Below are 26,176 nucleotides of genomic sequence, written 5' to 3' on the forward strand. Positions count from 1 at the left end.
GTGAAATCACAACATCACCTAACAGGAGTAGGTCTTTCTGACAAAAGCTGCAATGAGGTTAGAATACTGGTCATTTCTATGAGTGAGCCGTAAAGCAGGTCAAATGGAAATCACAAAACCTCAGAGTGAAGCTGCCAATACCCCAAAGGAAGGGGGGGAGGCAGCCAAACCACCAAACCGGGACATTTATCAAGCCCTTGGAGGGCTATCATACATGGATGGCGGGTCATAGCGGGCCTTACTTCTAAGTAAACAAGTGCAGGATTGTGCTTTCAGTTCAGTTACACTGTTTCCTCATTCAAAGTACCTGTGGGGAGAGAGAGTGAGAGTGTAATGATTTTCAGGTACCTCAGGCAGTGCAGGCCAGGAATGCCACGTTGCTTAGAGACTGCCTTTAACTTTCCCTCCAAAGACTTGCTTGGCACATCCAGGGCTCATGCTGGATAGAATCTCCTTGAAGTGCCTGTCTGCCTGTGTTCTCCAGCTCCTGTTTCTCCCCATTCCAGGGTCCAACTCCAGATGGGATCAACCATCATGGCTTGCAACTTAGCAGGCTATGCTAAGCAGTCTCTCCCTAAAGTGCCCATGTAGAGAGAAGAGAGGCCCATTTTCTACTGTTCAGGATCTCTTTTTTCTGCTGAGCACCCCTGCACAGATCTATTCCTTTCCTCTCCCTCAGGGGAAACCACGGAGAGGGACCATATCATCATGGTGCACCTTCCACACCCAGGTTTCGGGCCCCGCTGCAGCTTTTCCATGCAAGAACTAGAAAGTCATGAATGGTCAGGCTCCCGGTCAACCCAAGCTCCCACAGAAGCTATGGGGCAACCTGAGTAGTCCAGGTGTGGGGATGCCTTGCCTGAGGTCCCAAAGAACCCTTCAACCCCATCCCAAGCCTGCGACGGTTCCTGACTTTCCTCCCTCATCCCATGGCTCACCAGAGCACCAGCAGTGACAGAGCAGGAGGGACTCTCAGAGTCGTCATCAGAGACCCTTTTGCCTACTTTACTCATGAGCAAGGCTTCAGTAGGAAGCTCCAACTGAGGAAGCAGACCCAGCTGCAACTGGTGAAGCAGGGACAACCAGTATAAAAGCCCTCAGTTTTTCCCCTGATATTTGCTAACAGCTGACATTGAGCTTCTTGGTCCAGCTGTGTGCTCAAGATATGAACTAAACACCAAAGCCCTGCAAATTTAGAGCACTGAGGGTTGCCGATACCTTCACAGCCAACCCAGTCAATGGCCTCTCCATGACACAGGGTAATTTGGTGAACTGTAGGGTGGGCACCTTTCTCCGTGGCTTGCTGTGCCAGAGATGGTCGCCTGGACTTGCACCCACTTCTCCCAGTGACTGCAGACGACACCTTCTGAAATCAGTCACTTAATTCTATGCCAAATACAAGATCAGCAATCCCAAAGGTGTGTGCAAGTAACAAAAAAACCCAAATTTAAGATAACAACATCTGTTATACCCAACATATATATTGGGTATAACAGCCAGGGAAAAAGGGTCTCAGGAGATGTTCACACTTGTATTGCTAAAAAAAAAAATAACATTGGCTAGCTGCTTCACAAGATACAAAACCTGCTACAACCATCGGCAGATGTTGGATAAAGGGGAGATACATTTTGGCAGATACATCAAATGCCTTTGACTGTGTGGATCACAACAAACTGTGGCAAATTCTTAAAGTGATGGGAGTACCAGACCACCTTACCTGTCTCCTGAGAAACCTGTACGAGGGTCAAGAAGCAACAGTAAGAACCAGACATGGAACAACCGATTGGTTCAGAATTGGGAAAGGAGTACGACAAGGCTGCATATTGTCACCCTGCTTATTTAACTTATATGCAGAGTACATCATGAGAAATGCCGGGCTGGATGAATCACAGGTCGGAATTAAGATTGCCGGGAGAATTATCAACAACCTCCGATATGCAGACGATACCACCCTAATGGCAGAAAGCGAAGAGGATCTCAAGAGCCTCTTGTTGAGGGTACAAGTGGAGAGTGCAAAAGCTGGTTTGAAACTCAACATTAACAAAACGAAGATCATGGCATCTGGCCCCATCACTTCCTGGCATATAGAAGGGGAAGAAATGGAAGCAGTGACAGATTTTACTTTCTTGGGCTCCAAGATCACTGCAGACGGTGACTGTAGCCATGAAATTAAAAGACGCTTGCTCCTTGGGAGGAAAGCTATGGCAAACCTAGACAGCATAGTAAGAAGCAGAGACATCACCTTGCCGACAAAGGTCCGTCTAATCAAAGCTATGGTTTTCCCAGTAGTAATGTATGGCTGTGAGAGCTGGACTCTAAGGAAGGCTGAGCACCGAAGAATTGATGCTTTCGAACTGTGGTGCTGGAGAAGACTCTTACGAGTCCCCTGGACTGCAAGGAGGTCAAATCAGTCCATCCTAAAGGAAATCAACCCTGAGTGCTCATTGGAAGGACAGATACTGAAGCTGAAGCTGAAATATTTTGGCTACCTAATGCGAAGAGAAAACTCTCTGGAAAAGACCCTGATGCTGGGAAAGACTGAAGGCAAAAGGAGAAGGGGATGACAGAGGATGAGATGGCTAGATAGCATCACCGATGCAATGAATATGAACTTGAGCACGCTCCGGGAGAGAGCGCAGGACAGGAAGGCCTGGCGTGCTATGGTCCATGGGGTCACGTAGAGTCGGACACGACTGAACGACTGAACAACAACAACGTTTTGGCAGACAATTGAAGAGCAAGTACATAATCTAGGAGAGCAGGACAGTCTTCTGAGATGCCATGGGAAGAAGACTCTCGCTTTTGTTTACACAGAAATGAAAAATGAACTTCAGGAAAGCGTCATAAAATGATCTTTAAAACAACTTACGATATAGAAGACACGTGGCCTATTTGAAGCTGGAAAGGGCAATTTTCTTCTTTGATCTTGCAATTACACAAGCGTGAATGGGTTAACAAATCCCACAACTAGTGATTCTGGAACAATTCTGAAACCATTGGGACCCACAGTTCCACAGAAGTAGCTTTAATGAAGGTCTACATTCCACTGACCATGATCCCGGCCGAACACTGCAGAGGATATCCACAGCCCTACAGAAACTTGAAGAACAGGACTGCAGCCAGTAACCCTATGACTAGCACTGTGAGAGCCAGTGTGGTATAGTGGTTAAAGTGTTCGACTAGGACTGGGTAGACTCGAGTTCAAATCCCCATGCAGCCATGAAGCTCACTGGGTGACTTTGGGCCAGTTATTGTTCTCACAGCCTAACCTACCTCACAGGGTTGTTCTGAGGATAAAATGGAGAGGAGGAGGAGGATCATTGTACACTGCCTTGGGATATCTGGAGGAAAAGGCAAGATATAAATGTAGCAAATAAATACATTGTGAAAGTTTTAAAAATTATGCAGGTGAGACAATTAAATTGATTAAAAAATGAGTAGGCCAGTGACTTAGTTTTATTTGTCTGGTGTTTTGGGGAAGAGGCAGAGGGGTGCCCTGACTTGGAGATACAGACTGAAGAGTGGGATCTGGCATCAGTAGAGACATTGATGGAGCTGGTCTGGACCACATGGTCAACAACATTTTCTGCAAAGGCCTCTTTAATGCCTGCTCCCATACGAGAGTCCCAAAGGCATGAGGATCGATTTTGCCAGGCTTCCATGGTAAACCCCTGACAATGTTGGCAAACCTCAATGATCTGACCCACTCCCAGGCATAGCAAACATTGGGAATGGCCATCAATGGGAGGGAGATTCCTCTGGAAAAGTGTCTTAGAAGTGCTAGACCTCCGGATGTCAAGGCAGAGCCAGAAGGTGCCACCGAAGAAAACAAAAATGCAAAACTGAAAGGATGGATATATAAAGGAGGAAAAGACGAAACGAGAAAAAAATGAAAATAAAAAAGGGAAAAGGCTCAGCTAAGCTCAAGCAAATTGCTAGGGAACACTCCTAATGCTACTGCAGCAGTGAAAAAGAGAAGCGAACAGGAATAGCAGGAGCTGTACCCTTTAAGTGTGAAGGCAGCGCCACTGGTCTGGCCCTGCTGTCCCTTCTAAACCTGGAGCCCTGTTTAGCAATGCAGGAAGGGGGCTATAGGGGGCAATACAGGCTATAGAGGGCTATTTGTATTGTAGTATACCGTTTAACTTCTGTTGTGAGCAGCCTTAAAAAACTGTTAGAAAGGTAGGATAGATGTGATGATGATGATGATGATGATGACCGACGATAACGACGACGTGTAAATGCCAAGCTCAGCATTCAAAAATGGTGGGCACTTGCTGCATCTCTGTTGCTAGGTGACCTGTTGAGGGACCCACCATCTGGGCTCTCCTCACCCTCTCTCATTATTGTCAGCCCTTGGCTGTGGGGGCCACTTAACATCTCAAACACAACCTTGTAACTTACCACAAATTACATCACATGATGTTGACATCCATTCAATGTTATTGTCATGAAGTAAAATATGCTGCTATTTTTCTCTCCTCTGAGGTCATCTAGAAGAGCAGGAAGGAGAGAAGTAAGACAACTGGGACAAGAAGAGCAGCAGGACTTCCCAATGAGAATAATTCCTGAACATTTTGGAAAACGGAGATCAATAGTTCCCCAAGTCTTAGACAAAAAAATTCCTGAAAGTGCTGCCTCATGATTCCTGACCTGATTTATCTTTTGCATGTTGAACTAGCTCTGATAGGAAAAAGATTATTAATTTAGATATTTTCTTTTAGCTCAGAGAGATGCTTCCTTGTCCTTCAAAACTGTCTCAGTGAAGGGCACACACACACACACACAACATAATTGTAGGAAATAAATGTACTTTGAAAGGTTTTGAGTAATGACACCAGAGGCACAACAGGGGAGTTTCAGGCCTAGAAATGCAATGGTGTCCTGGATTCACCCTTTTCTGTGTTCTTCTAGCTCATGCTATTCTTTTCACAGCTTGCAATTCATGTGCTAAGTTCTGTTTGCCCCCAAAGCAGGATAGAGATACTCTCAGCCAGGGAGGACAATCACCAAAACATTGGCAGCAGACCAGAACTGCAAGTTCCTGAGAGCAAGATGCACAGCCTTGAATCTCTCAGCATAAGTCACTCATTGCATTGGCGTTTCTAAAGCCATAGCTTCAAAAAAGAGAAATGCGAAGCGAGCTGGCTAATGTACTTTAGTAGGCCTGAATACAGCTGGGATGGAATTTCTACCCAAACAGAGAAACGTATATCTAGGGATGGGTGAATCTGTTAGTTTCACTTTCTTCTACACTCATTTTTTTATATCTTAAGTTCTTTCCATCTGGAATATGAAGAAATTTGCAAACTTTGATAAATTCTTATCAGAAACAAACCAAAATGAAATTTTCACCCACCTCCACAGGCCAAATTCAATAGGTACATTGAGAAGATCATGTTGTACCTGCCTGCCATGTAACTGTTAAAAGATGAAGAGCCAGTCAGAAAAAAAGGTGCAAACCCTAATTCAGCACCACAAACATGGCTGAACTAACAGGGATTCAAACCCAGACTTTTAAGAGTTAAGCATTCAAAGTCTTCTGCCTGGATGAACAAATCTGTCAGTTTCACTTTCTCCCATATTCATTTTTTATTTCAAGTTCTTTCCATCGCAAATATGAAGAAATTTGCAAATTTTGGTAAATTCTTATCAAAAATGAATGGAAACAAAATTCTGACCATCCCTACTTACATCCAGCAGGGAATTCAAAAGAACCTGACCTCTTTTCGTTTTTGCTTTTTTAAAAGGTTCTAGCCCTTCATAGCTGTAGGGAAAAGTCTGGGAATCTCCTGGAAGTAAACATTCAGGGGGAACAGATAAGCAAAGTTTCCACTGGCTATGGGGTCATACAAGAAAATTTATTCCTCTGTCAGCTCTCAGGGCCATCTCCACATTCAATCAATTCACAGAATTGTGACTTGACCAATGACAGGAGATTGAAGTTCATGTAAATCAACCCTAAATCTTGACAGAAGACAGGCCGAGATACCACCATCAGCCTTTCAACTGTGTGGCTTCACACAGAGCTCAGTTTCTTAGTCACACTTGTGTATGACAAAGAGATGGAACAAGTAAAGCTGGTAAACAAATGACATGGAAAACACTAACTTTAGCTTATGGCCCTCCACTTACACAAACACGACAGACATAGAAAGGAGTTCAGCTTTACAAGCCCACATCAGGAAGAGTCTACATGCATCCAGAACAAAAACGAAATACCAATATGAAGAAAAAAGCCATTTTCTCTATTCACAGTTTAACTCGCTGATATACTCATGGTGCAACCAGCACTCAGTTTTCCTTATCAAAAATTCAGTTCATCATGATGCTACATCTATCATTCCAGAATACCTTAAGACAGAATAATGTAAGAAAGATACATCTCATTTTACAACAGCTGCATCAATAAAAGGCACTGAAACTTTGGGAATTGGTGTTATGTGTTTTCCCCGCTGCCCACCCCTTTTCAATTGAGTAGTAAATCAGGTGCAATCTCTATGAGCCTTTAAAATCATTTCTAGATCTTTTACCTTAAAAGCAATGGGTGGATGGAGTTGTTTATCATCTATGATATGAAACCTTTGAGAGCTTTATAGACAAAAGCAGATGCGCTTTTTATGACAACTTTAAAAACAGCAGAACAGTGTTTTTAATCTCTGCAATGAATCTCATCTCTGCATAAACAGGAAAGGAAAGCTATAGTCACCAATGACTGTAAAAAAAGTTCAAAACAAAGGTAGTCTACCCATTTTGGCCAAATGATAATAAAGTGATTATTATATACCCACCTGGGGTAATTCCAAGAAGCCACAGGCTGTTATGAGTGGGGGAAGGTTGCAAAATTCTCTCCATTCAAATTTCTCTCCTGATTTGAGGGTTCAAAATTATTTCCACTTCTTTCTAAAGTTGCACCAAACCCTTACTGATCTGTTGTTCTTCCATTTTTAAATTCCGGATATTGCCCAGACCACCATGTCTATGTGTGCAGTTTGCTGCAGTTTTTCATTTGCTTCTTAAAAGTTCCTTACAGTTTACCAATGCCAACCAGTTAATATATGCAGTGATTAAATAATGTGATAACATTAAGGCTCCTGTCTGTGCAGTGAATTCGTCACTGCGCATATGTACCGATTTGCGTCATCATTACAGTTATCATAAATCACTTAAAATCACAAGGCACTATACAAAAATAGAAAGTAAATAGGCCCTGCCCACACATTTACAATCTAAAATTAAGGCCAAGCTAAATTACTAAAGGAGAGGCATAGCAAAGAATGCATGCACAAATCCCAAAGTTAATTTTAGAAATTGTTCAAGTTGAAACAGAAGACAGGTGAAGTGGAATGTAAGGCAGAGCAAACCCGTGGAACAATAAGAGAAAAGGTATGGGGGAAATGCACTCATAAACCTCATTGGAGAATACTATCTCCAAGGGCAAGTTCTGCTACTTTTACCAAATTAGGATGAACTTTAGACCTTATCTAGATATTTTATTTGCCATGGGCATCCTCATGGCAATCTCCCCACCACACATTCCCAGCTGCACCAATCTATCTGTGCTCACCCCATGAATCAGGGAGATCACATAATGAGTCTTCCAACCAATGAACTGAAATGATGTGCAATTGCATGGAGAGATGCACTACATTATGGCCCTATTTTTTATTTATTATATTTTTAATCCACGCAATGACAAGAGTTCTCTGGATGTATTACATGAACCTAAAGAACACACACACAAACACAATGAATGATATGTCAAAGATAAGGTCAGGAGTAGGGAAATTACTACAAGATGGCTGATCCTCAAAGAATACTCTTCATTTTCAATGGGTACATCCAATAATAAATACTGGCGCTCCTCATATTGCTTTGGTCCAAAGAAATACTTTCCATATGACCCGCATCATGAAAACTGGGCCCAACATTGGAGAAGGAAATCTGATAGCTAGGCACAGCTTTGATGTGGACAACAAGGCCCCACAACAGTTAAGTCACACAAACAAGAGGTGCTTCTACACGGCTGGCTCCTAGCATCACCAATCAAAAGACATTGTGCATCTATTCCTTTTTTTTCTCTTTTTCTTTACCTAGGGAGATAGTGGGCTCTCCCACACTGGAGGCATTCAAGATGAGGCTGGACAGCCATCTGTCGGGGATGCTCTGATTTGGATTCCTGCACTGAGCAGGGGGTTGGACTCGATGGTCTTGTAGGCCCCTTCCAGCCCTACTATTTTATGATTCTATAAGAAAAAAGAAGCAGCAGAAGAAGAACAGGATAGAGCTGCAAGTGGAAGATGACATCACCTGAACCCCCTGTACAAATCTGTGAACGAGGCAGGGCAACTGTGCAATAAAAGCCTCATCTGGAAGCACTTTGCATGTGGGAAAAATCAGCTATTTGAAATAAGCTCCCTGGCAGGAATGAGTCCAGAAAAAAATAATTTGGAAGAGCAAAGAGGTGCCAAAGACCATTATTAGGGGAGCAGGGATTGTGCTATGCACATTAAATACAAATATACTATGGCTGAATGTTGAAAGAGCAAATGGAGTAGCAGGAAACCTCTTGGGGGTGCCCACTATCACTCCCTTAGAGGCATCTTGACTCCCAACACATAAACACATAGCTTCCTCTCATACTCACCCTCTATATGTGCAGGAATTTTTTTCTCCTCACAGGGAAAGCATACAGTCTCCTATCCTGCTGCCTGAAGTGGTGTGGACCAGGAACAGTTTTATCACATCTCTGCTGTTCGTGTGAACTAGGCCTGATTTGAACAGTGGACCTTGGCACAAGATCTGCAAAGAAGATGTTGTCCTGTTCTTTTTCAATATGTTTATACACTGCTTTCCCACAAAAACAAGAGAGCTCAAAGAAGTTTGCAACAAGATGGTGAAGGGTATAGCTATGGAAGCAGAATGAGCATCTGTTAAAGACTGAGAGGACTGCAATTCAAATATGACAGGGGGTCTGAGGTTTGGACTCTGCATATCCCAGTGTCTGAATCCTGATGGTCTATTTGTTGCTGAAGCAGGCTCCTGCATGAAGGCACTGATGCAGTCTGGCACAGCTGCCTTTCAATTCTAGTTCTGCCCTCAAAACTACATCTCTTGTTCCCACAAGGCACAATATGAAACATGAGCCAATTCTCATGGCAGTCAATTATTCTCTCTCGCCTGAATGGCCCCAGCTCTAGCCAATCAACTCCATCTCCCCAGTGACTCACTGTTCCACTCCAGATGCATACCAACCAGGAGCACCTTCAGCAGCTCCTAACGTATCCAAGACTGCAAAATGATTTTAAAAGGTAAGCACACTGAGGGAGCCTCTACACCTTGATTCAATAAAGATGTGTACCTTCATTCTAGGCATGGTACAAGGGCACCCAATACACTATCTGCTGGAGCTAAGCAGTGTAGACTGACTGAGAACCCAATGGTTGCCCCCTTGAGTTTCATCATGCAAGCAAGGCAGGATATAAATGCAAAAAATACATAAATAAAATGCTAATTGGCTTGCACTCCTAATGCAAAAGCATGAAGCTCAGTATTAGTTTCATGTAGCGCAATATCTGTTGCATGTAGTGCAATATGTCATTATACAGTCTGTCATCCATCAAGTACATTACATTACTTGTCATCAAACTGCTTGCATCAATGCAGCTCATTCTGTGGGCATCCCTACACCAGCCTAAAATCCTGCATTTAAAATGGGGCTGTCTGCTTCTGTTTTAAATGCAGGATCACAACGATTCCCTTTTTCACCCACTTCCTTCCCCCCTCCCCCTTCCCCCTCCTTCTCCCCGTATCTGAGTCTTCCATTATCTTTCATTGAACTTGCTCCTCTTCTTGTTGCTTTAACTCTTTTCATAGAGGAAACAGAAGCAGAACACAACGGGGTAATTTGATAACTCATTATCTGTGATCTATTTAAAAACAGAACAAAGGGCATTTAGTGCAGGAGATACCTTGAATGATCACAGCGTCATGTAAAGAGCCTGCAAACTTCCGTGAAGGACCAATCTCAATCACAGGATAAAAGCTCAGCGTGAAGGAGCCCTATGCAAGAGTCAAAATGCCAATTTATCTAGTTTTCTGATCTGCCTCCTATCTCAAGACCCAAGAGGAGGTAACAGTGAAAATAAAACACTAAAATGCCCATTAAGAGCCTTGAGTGCCATCTTTGGTAGAAATGCAGGGTATAAATCAAATAAGTAAGATATGAAATATGAACATAAGAACGTGAGCCTTGCTGGATCCGAAGGTCACCTCCTTCCTTCCTCAACCGACTCCACCATTTCTTCCTTGCTATTTTATCCAAAGAACACCCCAGAAGTTGAATGAATTTCTAGGGCATTGTTGAAAAAAATATGGTGGCCACCAGGAGTCAATTAAAGAAAGAGAGCCCAGAGCAGGCATCAGTGGTGCGACTGCCCAAGGCTACCGGGTGCGACGCTTGCCCTGATTGGGGTTAAGCTATCTAGCAAATTCAGTTCTCTATATTTGTAGTTATCAATGGCTACTAGTCTTGATGGCTATATGTTATATAACATGACAGCCCACCATGGGTTATTTAACCCACGGTGAGGCTGTGGCACATGCAGGGCAAGTGTGGCTGCCATTTTGAATATGCAACCCCCACTCTGGGGTTGCCATGTCATGCAAACCTGGAGAGTGTGGGTTATGCAAGGGTTAAGCAAACCTCGCATAACGCATGGTCTGTTTTAGGGTTATGTGAGAGTTGGCACCTGTGGGCACTGTGGCTCGTCATGGGTAAACTCAGTCAAAACCTCTGAATACCAGTTGCTGGGAAACAACGGTACGAGAGATCTGTTGCTCTCATGTCCAGCTTGTGGGTTTCCCAAGGGGATCTGGTTGCCAATGTGTGAAACACAATATAGGCCAGCATTCCCCAACCTGGTGCCCGCGAGATGTTTTGGACTTCAACTCCCATCAGATCCTTGAGGGATTTGAAGGAAGGAATAGAGGCAGCATCACACAGGTGTTCTGGGAGGCAGCTCCAGGCATAAGGAATGTCTGTGTGTCAGGCTGTTGTTACAGGAGCAGGGGCAGAAGAAAAAGATGGCAATCTTAGAATCTGTTGCTGGTATGACTGCTGAACCACCACGTTATCTTCAATGCCACCACAACCCCCGAGGTTGCAACCCATACCTCATCTGCCTGTGCAGAAGCTCCTTAAACTGACCCATTAGAAAACAAACATCACACAAATGAAGATTTCAAACTCTGCTGTTTTCGGCAGTGTACGAGACAGTTCTCAGATCTGCCACAAGTGTGCATTATTATGTTATTTAAGTGTTACAGCCTCTTCTGTTTACTGTGCACTTTTATCAAGATTTAAATTGCATCCTCTACATATTAACAACCAGCAACAACTTCTGTTTGCCTTTTTACTCCTTTAGAGAGAAAGATGAACTTTTCTATTTAGTTTTGATTCAGTTTATCTCCCAACAGCACTTTGAAAAAAACACACAACCCTTTAAGTTCAATGCTCTGCAAGATACAAAAGGTGGCCTCTTGGTCTCAGGCAGTAAATGGAGGACATACTTCACTGTGCCTTTATCTTTGGTCTCGAGAGGGCATCACTGAAATTTGAATAATTTAGCATGCGTTTTGAGCCCTTCCCCCATTTTTCACTCTTCCTTCTCTGCATAAAAAAAAAAGGGGGGGGGGGTTGCCAAGACAAAAGGCCCTGGGAAGCTAGAAGTGAAGACTTTGCCAAGAGGGGAAGGGGAAAGGAGCAATAGCCTCTCCAAGATGATACAACCCAGCAATTATGTTGCTTTAAGACCAATCATTTTTCTACAATATATATATACGGCTTACGTAAGCTCATTAAGTGAGACGGACCCAGGAGAGAAGCCGCCGACTTTGAAATAACATGCAGGGTGATTTTTGTTATCAGCCACTGTCTGCAGGGACAGTCCTAAGCCTTTACCTCATCAGAATGGAGATAATGAACTACAATTAGGACAATAAACATTTTTTCCTACAGAAAAAAAAAATTAACTCCTCACTAATGACAGAATAACACTCAATAATATATGATTGTTGGGCTTTGTATATGAAGTCTATTTGTTTAATCAACGTATCACTGATTGAACAAATGATGACAGAAATGTTAGGATATGCTAGAAATGCAGATCGGACACATGGAATAGGCAAAGGACTGCTAAGAATGCTGAGCAGGAGAGGGAACAATGGTTGGGAAGCCCAGTGGGAAAAAAGGTCTGAGTTCAGGAGGACCCAAATCAGTCAGGCTGGCTGCAGAAAAGTGAACATGTTTATGTATTAATTTCATATACCACTTCTCACAGCAAAACAGTGGTTTACAATAAGATAAAATCAGAATAAAACAATATATATAAAAAACAAAAACACTAATATGCCCACAGAAAGCAATGGTGCCTATCTAGACTTAAGAACCATCAACAGAACAGACACAGAAACAAATGCACAGCTAGGGGATGGGAGTTCCAAAGGCCTGGAGTGGTGATCTAGAAGGCCCTGTTTCTTAAGGAGGCCAATCTGGTCCCCAAATACAACAGAATTTGCAGTGGGGTTCCTGAGCTCATCTTAAGCTGCAGGGAGGTTTCATCTGGAAGAAGATGCTCTCTGAGGAAAGCCATGGGTTGAGAAGTAGGGAGGTATCATAGGGCTCAGGGAAATGCCTTCTACAACTCTGCCACCTTGACACATGGTAGAAAGTTAAAGGCAGCATTTCGGAAAACATGGGAGAAGCTTCAAAAGAGGTGACACCAACGGAAAACTTACTGGCAGTGCTATTGGCACCAGCATTGTCAAGAAGCCAATTGGAGTGAAGGCAGTACTTTCTACTTTCACTCTAGAGAATCCTGGATGGGGGGAATATGGTTGCTACCAGCTGCCAAGACCCCAGGGAATACCACTGTTCCCTCTACTGGGTCCATAAAACAGGAGGTGACAGCAAAAAAAAAAAAAGTAAGCCAGTGAGCCAATTTTGGGAAACCTTCCTCTCTTCTTTCCCCCATTCCCCCCTCCTCCTCAAATGAAAAAGTTCAAGCAAGAACTTTAGGCTCAGCCTCAGAAGTATGAGAAGAGGCAACTGAAAGCCAAGAAAAAGGAAGCAGAAGGTTGAGGAAAGAATGGAACAAGCAAAAATGAAACCTGACCCATGGCTTAGAAAGAGAAGAGTGTGTTTGAGGAAAAAGAATAGAGAAATGAGGGAGGTATGATGAGGGCTGGGGATTCCATGGACTAAGGAGCTGAAAAGGTAGTGACTGAATTTCACATCTTGATCAGAGCCAACCAGCCCATCTTGTTGCCTTGCCCATCTCAAGTCAAGAAATGCAGAGCTTGATTCTCATGGTATACTAAACTTGAATAAGAGTTATTAACTGGCAGTTCCCGTAAGTCATACGGAGCTGTAAAGGCAATTCTTTGTATCTTAACAATCCCCAGTGCACTGAATACAAAGCCAAATACGAGTGAAATAAAACCAGAACCTCCAGGCGCTGGTGGCTCTTAATTATTAGAACTGCCCTTGCCCAGCCTCCAACTACCACTGCTGATGGTTCTGAAAGATATCCTCTCTTGGCCATTTAAAGCAAAACTACACAGAATGAAGTTGCATCATTAACGCTTACAAGGTAAAAGAAAAAACAGAGGTCTCAATTAATTCCGTGGTGTCTTCTACAGTAACATCAATCGTTGCACAAGGATAATGCGTGAAAAGACACCCTTGGGGTCCAGGCTGACAAGAGTAAATTACATTGATCTCCAAAGCACCATTAATGATCATTCAGACAGCAAGTATATTTTGCTGTTCTGCTTTCACTTGCTTAAAGAGAAGGCTCAACCCCTCCAAATTCTAAGCCACCATTTTATATAGCAGTGTACTTAAAATCTGCCCCAGTCAAGCCTTCCTAAAATACTATCTGGGCCTCAAGACAAAATTAAGCCCTAACGAGAAAGAAGTGATTTGCCCACCAAGCTTTATTTAACATACAGATCCATAGGCTGGTCCGCACATTTAGCATACAGACTCATGGACCTGGTCCAGACCCCTGGCTTATCATATACAAGCTGCATGGTTGTGCTATTTTCAAGCAGGAGGCATTCTCCTCCAAGATCTGCTGTGGCCGAAGATTCAGAAGCAGAGTGGCAGCTGGAATATCTGAGGGCTGGCAGAGGCTTGTAAATATCTTCTCCCCACAGTGCCTCTCATGTCTGCCACTGGGAGCCAAAACGGTGACAGGCATCAGTAGAAACCTTGCCCTGCTGTGAGAACTAACATTCGGTGGCTGTTGCACCCATTTCCTCCACAATCTGCCATGGCCCAGAGACTAAAAAGCAGAGAAGCTGCTGGAATGACTCAGATCTGGGGGGAAATTGGTACACAACTCCCCCCCCCCCATAACATTTGTCTATTTTGTTGGCTAGTAGGTGGACTATAAACACTACAAACCAACCAACCAGTAGGTTCGGGAGAACCCTACGGTTTGCAAAAGCATAACATACTTTACGGGGTGGGGCAGAACTCTCAAAACAGCTCAGAGAGGGCTACGCAAGCTCCATAACTACAGAATGCTGACTGCCTGTTCGGGGTAGGGGAACCGAGGGGCAGGTGGCATGGCTGCTTGGGGAGCTGGAATTCTGAACAGGAACACTCCATGCTCCAACATTGTTGCTGGCCCCACTTGGACTTCCAGTAATAGAGATCTGCTGAGAATATGCAGATTACCCTTTCCTCGAGTGAAGGTGCATAGAGACGTACATGATTTTAGTGGCAAGTCCACTGGGGAGCATGCGCCACAGGGTAAATGTATAAGTTCAGGGAAAATCTGTTAGTCTGAGTTCAGGGAAAATCTGTTAGTCCAGTTTTCAGCAGAAGCTGGATTTGCACAGCATTAGCTAGTGATTGACCCTCGTGTCAATCACAAACCCATACACACACCCCTCAATAATCCATCGATACAAATGCCAAATAAACATGGAAGGTACTGGGGGAGGTTGGGGGCAGGGGTGGGGGAGAGTTAAGGAAAGTGGTCTGCCCACCTGAAGTATGGAGAGGGGAATCCTTAGGCTACACATGTGCTATTAGAGAAGTGAAGGTGGGAGGAGTAGCAGAGCTCACCATGCAGCAGAAATACCTGAATCTGTTCCAGTTTGCTGTCCACCACAGCCTCTAAACAGCATAATCACCACCAATGCTACTAACACCACCCAGCCTATGTCCAAGAAAAGTTTCTCAGTTGAAGAGACAAGTCCCGGGTAGGTTTCATTCTGAGGACCATTTCAAAATTAAGCAATACTGGAAAGAATGACTTTGTTTCAGCCAAACAATATTGTAATCAATGTATTTTTCAGGCATGCCATTTGCCACTCATCACCAGGAAAGGGGGGAAATAGTAACTGCCCCAAGACTATCTCCCAAGTGGAAAACATCCTGCCCTCGTCTGCTCTCACACTTGCCTCAGCCACCATCCACCAGCTCTTGCCGGTTTCACAGCACCAGCCTTGAAGCCTGCCATAGTGCTATACTGCATTTTCCTTGTTTGAGACACATACATAGCAGTAGGCCATTCCTACATTATATCAGGGAATTAAGCACACACAGAACCACTTCTAAAACAAAGACAACCCAACACTGTTATTACATCAACCAACAATGCTCTAATTCTGCAGGGAAAACTCAGCATTATTATTCATGCGCTTTGCCATCTTCCTTCCACCAAGCTTCAACCTGCCATCTTGTTTCCTCTACATTGCATCATCTTTAATTTAAGTAATAAATTCCTCAGGGGCATAAAAAATAAATAAATCATACAATTTGCAAAATGCACACAGGCTCTGTGTTCACAGGGAATAAATAGATAATCAGATTCCAAAGAAAAGGATCCCTTTGTAGAATATTTTCCATGTATTCAGAATTAGAGCTGCGCTTCACATAGAATCATAGAATCTCTCTCTCTCTCACACACACACACGCACACACACAGAAAGATCTTTTGTAGTCGGAAAGTTTACTACTTATGACAACCTACATAATTGCCTGCCTCCATAGATATTTCCTATTCTGTTCTCTCTTTTTCTCCACTTCTCCACCAGACATATAACTCAGAACTCCAACAATTCTCCCATAACCTGACCAGTGCATTCTCAGAACAGTATTTTAAGGTTTCCCCCGTTTTCTGACAGGAGGAATCAGTTCCCTATAACAAGGAAGTGTACAATAACAACAACATTCCTTCTATCAGGTTGAGGCTGGACCATTGTTTGTTTAAAAGGACATTTTGTTCACTCCCCCAATTCTCTTTATCTTTTGTTACCAGTGGGTTAATACTCCATTGCAGGAGAGGTGATGCACCGCACAGTGAATCTATGACCCAATTTCAAGGGGCTTACATCTTCAAGTCACTGTGCCTTCTTCTGAAATTACTGCAGGATTATTTTGTATTATTATTATTTGCGTCTTTTCTTTTCGGTAGGCCTTCTGTGAGAAATAAGACAGGCATGAGGGGAGATTTTTCTTCAGGTTACAAGGGTATTTCCCCTCCCTTCCAGGCTCAGATGCTTAAGTCACAGCTGCCTGTGATGGGCCAGCTCTCACGGGAATTTGAAAGCTCTTTGCCTGAATTTGATTAGTTGGAAATGACATCATGATTTATAACACAGTTTTCTAATTCTAAAGCAGTAATCTATAATGAATTAGACAAGGCTCATATAAGACCTGCTTAGCTTTGAACTGGAAATAACTGCATTATCTTGTTGGGTCCTTTTTTCTTTACTCCTCTTCAAATTTTCATGGAAAAAAAAGAATACAAAAGGAAGACAGAAGGAGAAAGGGGAGAGGGAATGAACAACGTGATCTCTCCTTCCCACAGCAAAATGAGAAAAGTACATCGTAACTGTGGAAATTAAAAATTAATAGTTATCAGGCAAGGAAAAATATGTAATAAAGAAGGCTTGAGAATAAGTGGCATAGCCAAGCCTTTCACACACACCCCCCCACACATACACACAGTTTAGTGGAAACAGAAGACAGGAATTATTCCCTTCAGTCTGTTCTTAACATTCATGTTCCGCATTTTGAATGTAATTTAGAAAATTTAATGCAAAATCAGTGATGTCAAAAGGATTGTAAATTGGAGACTATGCTCTATGATCTTCCTCTACCAAATTTAGGGGGAAAGAGAAAGGAATGTATGTTAGTTGGAGTCTAACCTTGACTGTCACAGTTTTGTTAGGTGACCTTGGTGAAATCATTTGCACCTTCTCCATGTTCATGTCCTTTTCTAACCTGTGGACTCAAAGCTTTAAATGAGAACTTTTGTAGGATTTTCTTTCCAGCAATTGTCAATTATCCAAGTCCAACTTCAGCTAGCAACAGCCAACCCACACTATGCTAGTCATGGATTGTAAGATTCCCTATCAGCAGGTGGTGGGAAGCCCTCAGAAGTAGGGATGTATGAATCCCTTACCTTGTTCTGTTTAGGGGATCCGCGGTGGCAGGGGGGAGGTGATCCGTCCTTCCCTCCGGAATCCTCCCCAGCTGGCTCCGCTCCGCGGCAAGGCTGCGGAGCTGCCAGCCAGGGCCAACCGCTGCCGGGCTGCTGCAGCCACCAATGGCAGCCATCGTAGCGGCTGCCATTTGCGTCCTTGCATTAGGCCATGATAGGCTATGTAAATATTTATGTAGCCTATCACGGCAAAAGGCAGGGCAGGGACACAAATGGCGGCCGCTACACCATTTGCATGCCTGCATTAGGCCATGATAGGCTATGTAACTACTTACGTAGCCTATCATGGCAAAGAGCAGGGTTGCAAATGACGTAGCGGTATTTACATAGCCTATCACGGCCTAATGCAGGCATGCAAATGGCGGCCGCTATGACGGCCGCCATTTGCAGCCGCAGCAGCCCGGCAGCGGCCAGAAGACGAGCCAGAGCTGCCACCGCCGCATCCACCACCAGGTAGGTCCGTCCCGAGGGGGGGATTTCGGGGGGGAGGCCGTTCCGCCACGGACTCCGGGGGGCCGGATTACAAAGAATCCGGCCTCACTGGAGTCCGTGGTGGATTTCTCGAACATCCCTATTCAGAAGATAGCACGGGTTTAATTTCCTGGGAGCCACTATCATCAACAGACACAAGTGAGCTCCAGATCCATACCTTGCCTTCCATTTCACTAGGGATTGGCAAACGAGCGATGCTTGAGATCACTAGGAGTCTCCAAGCATCATCTCACCACTCATCTCATCTCTGATTTCTGTTCACATTTGCAATTGCTGCTCATAGTGTGTAAACAGGAAAATTGCACAAGTCCAACCTGAGATTTGCGCAAATTTTCCCAAAGTTGTGCCAATTTCCTCCATAGACTAAAGCAGGGTTAATTCAGCCTAAAGAGAAATTTGTGCAAATTAGGAAATTTGCACCGAGTCAAACTGGGAAAGTTGTGCAAATCGAACACGAGCAAACATCTGGCAATCTGTGGACATTTTTGGCAGACACGTGCTCATGATCACAATCGCATCTGGGGCTTTGAAAAGGGCATGCTCGCATGTTTTTGAGGGCAACAACTAAACTCTCATACATTCCTACATTTCAGCACCATACTCAGTTTGCTGGGAAACCGTTGGAAATCTCCAGCTATGACCCTCATCCTTCAAATACAGAAATGAGGCGCACCAGCATTTCCAATTAAGGACAAACCAATAACAACCAATTAAACAGACCAGGAACAAGCAAGCTGGTGGAGAGACTCAAAACCTTTTTATATGAGCCAAATATGAAGTGTCCCCTTATAATGACAAATGAGGGATGACCCTGAATCTGATCAATCAAGGCATTTGAAATAAGCCCAGGAAGCCAGTTGCAAAACTGAGAGGGCTCCAGCAGCTACCTGAGGCACCTAAAGAGCACCCGTTGTCTGTCTAGGTGGTTCAGGTCTGCTGGGAGTGCCCCCTTTTCCTTAGTGGCGGCTCTCCAGCCCCTCCCATGCTAAGAGTTCCATCAACTGACTGAGGCCCCTAGAGTGCTAGTGCCTACCTAACTGATCAGCAGTGCTGGCATCTGCACGTGGCCCAGGCCTTCCAGGAATGGGGGGAGGGGTATATCTGCCAGGCTGATCCACCTAAATTGAAGCCCCAGTACAAGGGCACAGCAACCAGACCATCTACAGAGCAGGTGCATTTTTCATTCATCTGTCTTACTCTGTGACACTGCTGCACTTTCTTTCCTCTCTTCAATTTTTTTATTTTTGTGGATAAGTGTGTGAGAGTTTTTGGTCCTTTCGGTTGGGAGGAGGTGTGTACCATGTGCCTGAGAGTAGTTAGGGGCTCAGTGGGGAGAGCAATCAGGGCTCCGATTCCAGTGGTCTCGGGTAGGGGGAGGTATGGCAGGTGAAGTGGGGTGGCTCAAGTCAGAGGCCTCCAGAGCAGATTTCTGATTGTGCTCCATGCCAGCCCCTTCTCAAACTGAGGACATGGTGGGTGTCTTGTCAGCCAGCCTTTGAGCCTGTGATTACTGCTGCTGAATGCTCAGACAGTGACTAATAAGATCCCCCTCATACATGATTCATCACGGATGACAATAGTGATTTGGCATATATAACCGAGAACCTGGGGGTGGGAGTGGGGTCTCTCCCAGTCATGCCTACCTAGGTTCTCAGTGCAGCACCAAGGCAGGCTCAAGGGTCAGGGAGAGGGTGAAATTGTGGCCTGTAATCCTGTATAGGCTGTAATCCTATACATACCTTTCCTGGGACTAGACATTTTAGGATTGCTTTGTGAATCCTGAACTAGACTGACACATGCCTAAAATTGTGTGCGGGGGTATCTCTCCCTCCCTCCATTTATTTATTTATTTATTAAATTTGTTAATCGCCCATCTGGCTGGTCACCCAGCCACTCTGGGCAATGTTGTTGTTGTTGTTGTTCAGTCGTTCAGTCGTGTCCGACTCTTCGTGACCCCATGGACCATAGCACGCCAGGCCTTCCTGTCCTGCGCTCTCTCCCGGAGCGTGCTCAAGTTCATCTTCATTGCATCCGTGATGCTATCTAGCCATCTCATCCTCTGTCATCCCCTTCTCCTTTTGCCTTCAGTCTTTCCCAGCATCAGGGTCTTTTCCAGGGAGTCTTCTCTTCGCATTAGGTGGCCAAAATATTGGAGCTTCAGCTTCAGTATCTGTCCTTCCAATGAGCACTCAGGGTTGATTTCCTTTAGGATGGACTGATTTGACCTCCTTGCAGTCCAGGGGACTCGTAAGAGTCTTCTCCAGCACCACAGTTCGAAAGCATCCATTCTTCGGCGCTCAGCCTTCCTTATAGTCCAGCTCTCACAGCCATACATTACTACTGGGAAAACCATAGCTTTGATTAGACGGACCTTTGTCGGCAAGGTGATGTCTCTGCTTCTTACTATGCTGTCTAGGTTGGCCATAGCTTTCCTCCCCAGGAGCAAGCGTCTTTTAATTTCATGGCTACAGTCACCGTCTGCGGTGATCTTGGAGCCCAAGAAAGTAAAATCTGTCACTGCTTCCATTTCTTCCCCTTCTATATGCCAGGAAGTGATGGGGCCAGATGCCATGATCTTCGTTTTGTTAATGTTGAGTTTCAAACCAGCTTTTGCACTCTCCTCTTTCACCCTCAACAAGAGGCTCTTGAGATCCTCTTCGCTTTCTGCCATTAGGGTGGTATCGTCTGCATATCGGAGGTTGTTGATAATTCTCCCAGCAATCTTAATTCCGACCTCTGATTCATCCAACCCGGCATTTCTCATGATGTACTCTGCATATAAGTTAAATAAGCAGGGTGACAATATGCAGCCTTGTCGTACTCCTTTCCCAATTCTGAACCAATCGGTTGTTCCATGTCTGGTTCTTACTGTTGCTTCTTGACCCTCGTACAGGTTTCTCAGGAGACAGGTAAGGTGGTCTGGTACTCCCATCACTTTAAGAATTTGCCACAGTTTGTTGTGATCCACACAATCAAAGGCTTTAGCGTAGTCAATGAAGCAGAAATAGACGTTCTTCTGGAATTCTCTTGCTTTCTCCATGATGCAGCGAATGTTGGCGATTTGATCTCTAGTTCCTCTGCCTCTTCGAAACCCAGCTTGTACTTCCGGTAGTTCTCGGTTCGCATACTGCTGAAGCCTAGCTTGTAGGATTTTGAGCATCACCTTGCTGGCATGTGAAATGAGCGCAATTGTGCGGTAGTTTGAACACTCTTTGGCGTTGCCCTTCTTTGGAATTGGAATGCAAACTGACCTTTTCCAGTCTTGTGGCCACTGTTGAGTGTTCCAGATTTGTTGACATATTGAATGCAGCACTTTAACAGCATCATCTTTTAGGATTTTAAATAGTTCGGCTGGAATACTGTCATCTCCGCTAGCTTTGTTGTTACTAATGCTTCCTAAGGCCCACTTGACTTCACTCTCTAGGATGTCCGGCTCAAGTTCAGTGACCGCACTATCATGGCTATCAGGGACATTCAGATCTTTCCTGTATAGTTCTTCTGTGTATTCTTGCCACCTCTTCTTAATCTCATCTGCTTCTGTTAGGTCCCTGCCTTCTTTGTCCTTTATCATGCCCGTCTTTGCACAAAACGTTCCCTTGAGATCTCCAATTTTCTTGAAGAGATCTCTAGTCTTTCCCATTCTGTTGTTTTCCTCGATTTCTTTGCATTGTTCATTTAAGAAGGCCTTCTTGTCTCTCCTTGCTATTCTCTGGAACTCTGCGTTCAGTTGGGTATATCTTCCCCTTTCTCCCTTGCTTTTCGCTTCCCTTCTTTCGTGAGCTACTTGTAAAGCCTCATCAGACAGCCACTTTGCTTTCTTGCATTTCTTTTTCTTTGAGATGGATTTCGTTGCTGCCTCCTGAACAATGTTACGGACCTCCATCCATAGTTCCTCAGGCACTCTGTCTATCAGGTCTAATCCCTGAAATCTATTCCTCACCTCCACTGTATATTCATCAGGGATATGATTTAGGTCATACCTGAACGGTTTAGTGGTTTTCCCGACGTTCTTCAATTGAAGCCGAAATTTTGCAAGAAGCACTCATGATCTGAGCCACAGTCAGCTCCAGGTCTTGTTTTGACTGACTGTATGGAGCTTCTCCATCTTTGGCTGCAAAGGACATAATCAATCTGATTTCGATATTGACCATCTGGTGACGTCCATGTGTAGAGTCGCCTCTTGTGCTGTTGGAAAAGAGTGTTTGCTATGATCAGCGTGTTCTCTTGGCAAAACTCTATTAGCTTTTGTCCTGCTTCATTTTGTACACCAAGGCCATGCCTGCCTGTTATCCCGGTGATTTCTTGACTTCCTACTTTAGCATTCCAATCCCCTATGATGAAGAGGACATCTTTTTTTGGTGTTAGTTCTAGAAGGTGTTGTAGGTCTTCATAGAACCGATCAACCTCAGCTTCTTCGGCCTCAGTGGTTGGGGCATAGACTTGAATTACTGTGATGTTGAATGGTTTGCCTTGGATTCGTACTGAGATCATTCTATCATTTTTAAGATTGTACCCCAGTACTGCTTTTCCCACCCTTTTGTTGACTATGAGTGCTACTCCATTTCTTCTAAGGGATTCTTGCCCACAATAGTAGATACGATGGTCACCTGAATTAAATTCGCCCATGCCTGTCCATTTTAGTTCGCTGATTCCCAAGATGTCGATGTTCAATCTTGCCATCTCATGTTTGACCACCTCCAGCTTACCTTGATTCATTGATCTGACATTCCAGGTTCCTAAACAATATTGTTCTTTACAGCATCGGATTTTCTTTTCACCACCAGACACATCCACAGCTGAGTGTCCTTTCGGGTTTGGCCCAGCCGCTTCACTCTTTCTGGCGCTACTTGGAAATACCCTCCGCTCTTCCCCAGTAGCATATTGGAAACCTTCCGACCTGAGGGGCTCATCTTCCGGCGTCATATCTTTTAGCCTTGTGATACGTTCCATGGGGTTTTCTTGGCAAGAATACTGGAGTGGGTTGCCATTTCCTTCTCCAGTGGACCACATTTTGTCAGAACTCTCTGCCATGACCTGTCCGTCTTGGGTGGCCCTGCACGGCATAGCTTATGGCTTCACTGAGTTACGCAAGCCCCTTCGCCACAACAAGGCAGTGATCCATGAAGGGGCTGGGCAATGTACAGAATATAATAAAACAGTTTAAAACAATAAAATTCTACAATAAAAACGTTTTCTAAAATACCCTAACCCACCCCAAATGCCTGCCTGAACAACCACGTTTTTAATGCATGGCGGAAACTCATTAAAGAGGGGGCATGGCGAAGTTCCCTAGGGAGGGAGTTCCACAGAGTGGGGGCCACCACAGAAAAGGCCCTCTCCCTCGTCCCCACCAGTCTAGCTGTCCTGGCTGATGGGACAGACAGAAGGCCATCCAAGGCTGATCTTGTTAAGCGGCCTGTCTGGGGTTGCTGGAGGCACTCCTTAAGATAGGCTGGGCTGGAACCATAAAGGGTTTTAAAGGTCAAAACCAACACCTTGAATTTGGCCTGGAAAACAACTGGTAACCAGTGCAACTCCTTCAGCACCCGAGTGATGTGATCTCGCCGGCAGCTGCCTTTAATCAGGTGAGCCGCCACATTCTGTACCAGCTGCGGCTTCCAAACCGTCTTCAGGGGTAACCCCACGCAGAGCGCATTACAGTAGTCTAAACAAGAGGAGACCAGGGCATGTACTACCAATGGGAGCAGATGGTCAGGAAGGAAGGGGTGCAGCCGCCGTATCAGATGGAGTTGATACAGCGCTGTCTGACTCATAGCTGACACCTGAGCCTCCATGGACAGCTGGGAGTCCAAAATGACCCCCAGGCTGCGGACCTGGTCTTTCAAGGGTAGCCGTACCCCATTCAACACCAGGTCAACATCCCCCAGCCTCCTCTTGTCTCCCACCAAATGTACCTCGGCCTTGTCAGGGTTCAGCTTCAGCTTACTCCTCCCCATCCAGCCACTCACTGTCTCCAGACATTTGGACAGGGATACTACAGCCAACCTTGGTGAAGATTTGAATGAGAGGCAGAGCTATGTGTCATCCGCATATTGATGACACCACACCCCAAACCTCCTGATAATAGCCCCCAGCAGCTTCACATAGATGTTAAATAGCATCGGGGAGAGGATGGAACCCTGTGGCACCCCACAAGTGAGTGGCCACGGGTCCAAAACCTCCTCTCCCAGTGCCACCCTCTGGTACCTGCTGGAGAGGAAGGACCGGAACCACCGCAGTACAATGTCTCCAATGCCCAACCCCTCCAGGCGGTCCAGGAGGATACCGTGGTCAACGGTAACAAATGCTGCTGAGAGGTCGAGGAGAACAAGGAAGGAGCATTCGCCCCTATCCAGAGCCCTCCTCATATAATCCACCAAGGCCATTTCTGTCCCATGCCCAGGCCTGAAGCCCGACTGAAATGGATCTAGATAATCAGCTTCTTCCAAGTGTGCCTTCAATGGCATTGCCATCACCCACTCAATCAACTTGCCCAAAAATGGAAAATTCGAGACTGGGCAAAAGTTGTTCAGAACTTGGGGATCCAAGGAGAGCTTTTTTAAAAGTGGTCTTATCACTGCCTCCTTGAGGGCTGATGGCATCACTCCCTCCTCAAGGGAGGCGTTCATCACCGCCCTGATCCCCTCACCCAGCCTCTCTCTGCAGCCCATAATGAGCCAAGATGGGCAAGGATCAAGTTAACAGGTGGTCGGCCTTACAGATGAAAGCACCTTGTTCTGGAGCAACTGGACCAACCTGGCTCTGGGCCACTTGGAACAGCCTCCTGGGACAGCACTGCAGACACGATAGAAGCAGCATAATATTCCTTTTTTGCTGCCTTCACCGCCACGTGATAGGCTGAACATACAGCTCTAGCCCGTGTCTGATCGTTTTTGGAGCGAGACTTCCGCCACCGGCGCTCTAGCTGTCTCACCTCCTGTTTCAGAGCTCGTAACTGCGGATTGAACCATGGTGCAGTCCAAGCCCTGTTCAGGGGGAGGGGGCGCTTCGGAGCCACCCAATCTAATAATGTTTATAGAATGCTCTCCCCAAGGAAGCTCATCTGGCACCAACACTGTCATCTTTTTGGTGCCAGTCAAAGATGTGCTCATTTTCCCAAGCATCTGGACATTAGTTATGGCCCAATTGTTGTGGGCTGCTTTTGTGGTATTCGTTCTAGACTGTGAACAGGGGAGGATTTTGTGTATTTGTCAGTTAATACTTTTCATATTGTATTGTTTTTAGATTATGTTTTATGATATTTATTTTTATTTGTATTATTGTGCTGCTTATGGTTTATATCGCTAGGGGATTCTGTTATATTAATCATAGATTTCTGTATTGTGTGCGTAAGTCCCTTTGAGACTGCTTTTTGTGGTGAGAAGCAATGCGTAAATTTAAGCATCATCATCATCATTTCTCTTATGCATCATCTAAGGGTAAACAGGGCACTTTTATTCCAATAAAGAACCTGGTACTCTTGAGATGTGTTGCACTACAACTCCCATCATCCCCCAGGACGCATAGTGCTGCTGATCTGGGATCATGGGATTTCTATTGCAACATGGCTGGAGGCTTCAGGGTTAGGGAAGGCTTATTTAGAGTGCTGAAATAACCTATGGAACAAAAACCAAGGGCATCTATCATCAACACACTTTTATTGTGTGGTAAAAGGAGCCTCAGTGTTACTATTATTACACTGAGTGCAAACATTATTCTGCTACTCACTGTGAGGTATCATTAGACTTCTAGGGTGGTGTGATGGGGGCCTTAGAGGCATTTAGCATCAAGGTCTATTATGCAGTACTTAATAGATAAAATACATCAATGGAATATGCAAACAGGAGATTACCCCAACAGAGCAGTTGAATCAGGCTCCCTGGGAGATACAAGCACAAAGACCATACAAATATCTACAAATAACTCATTCATTTCATAACTAACCTTCTTTAAAAACACACTCACATCCAACAACCCCCCTCCCTAAAAAAATAACACATCAAGTTGGAATGCTGTGCACAAATCTCTCTTTATTGTAAATGGCTACATGCATTAAACAATTATGGAGGTTCCTAGTGAGTCAGACACCATTAAGTTAAAATGTTCATTTCACTTGGAGATGATGGGGATTTTTTTTAACCCTTAAATATTGTGGCACT

The 26,176-nt window shown here is 44.7% G+C and overlaps 1 protein-coding gene across 3 annotated transcripts in view; it reads right to left on the minus strand.

Moving 5' to 3' along the window:
• Positions 1 to 26,176, minus strand: part of NCAM1 (neural cell adhesion molecule 1) — a 291,075-nt gene that overhangs the window by 226,447 nt on the left and 38,452 nt on the right. The gene's annotated exons all lie outside the window — the stretch shown is intronic.

The sequence above is a fragment of the Heloderma suspectum genome, chromosome 6 (genome assembly GCF_057233095.1).
Source record: "Heloderma suspectum isolate Gila_16-S chromosome 6, 16-S_ref, whole genome shotgun sequence".
In the NCBI taxonomy this organism is placed as follows: Eukaryota; Metazoa; Chordata; class Lepidosauria; order Squamata; family Helodermatidae; genus Heloderma; species Heloderma suspectum.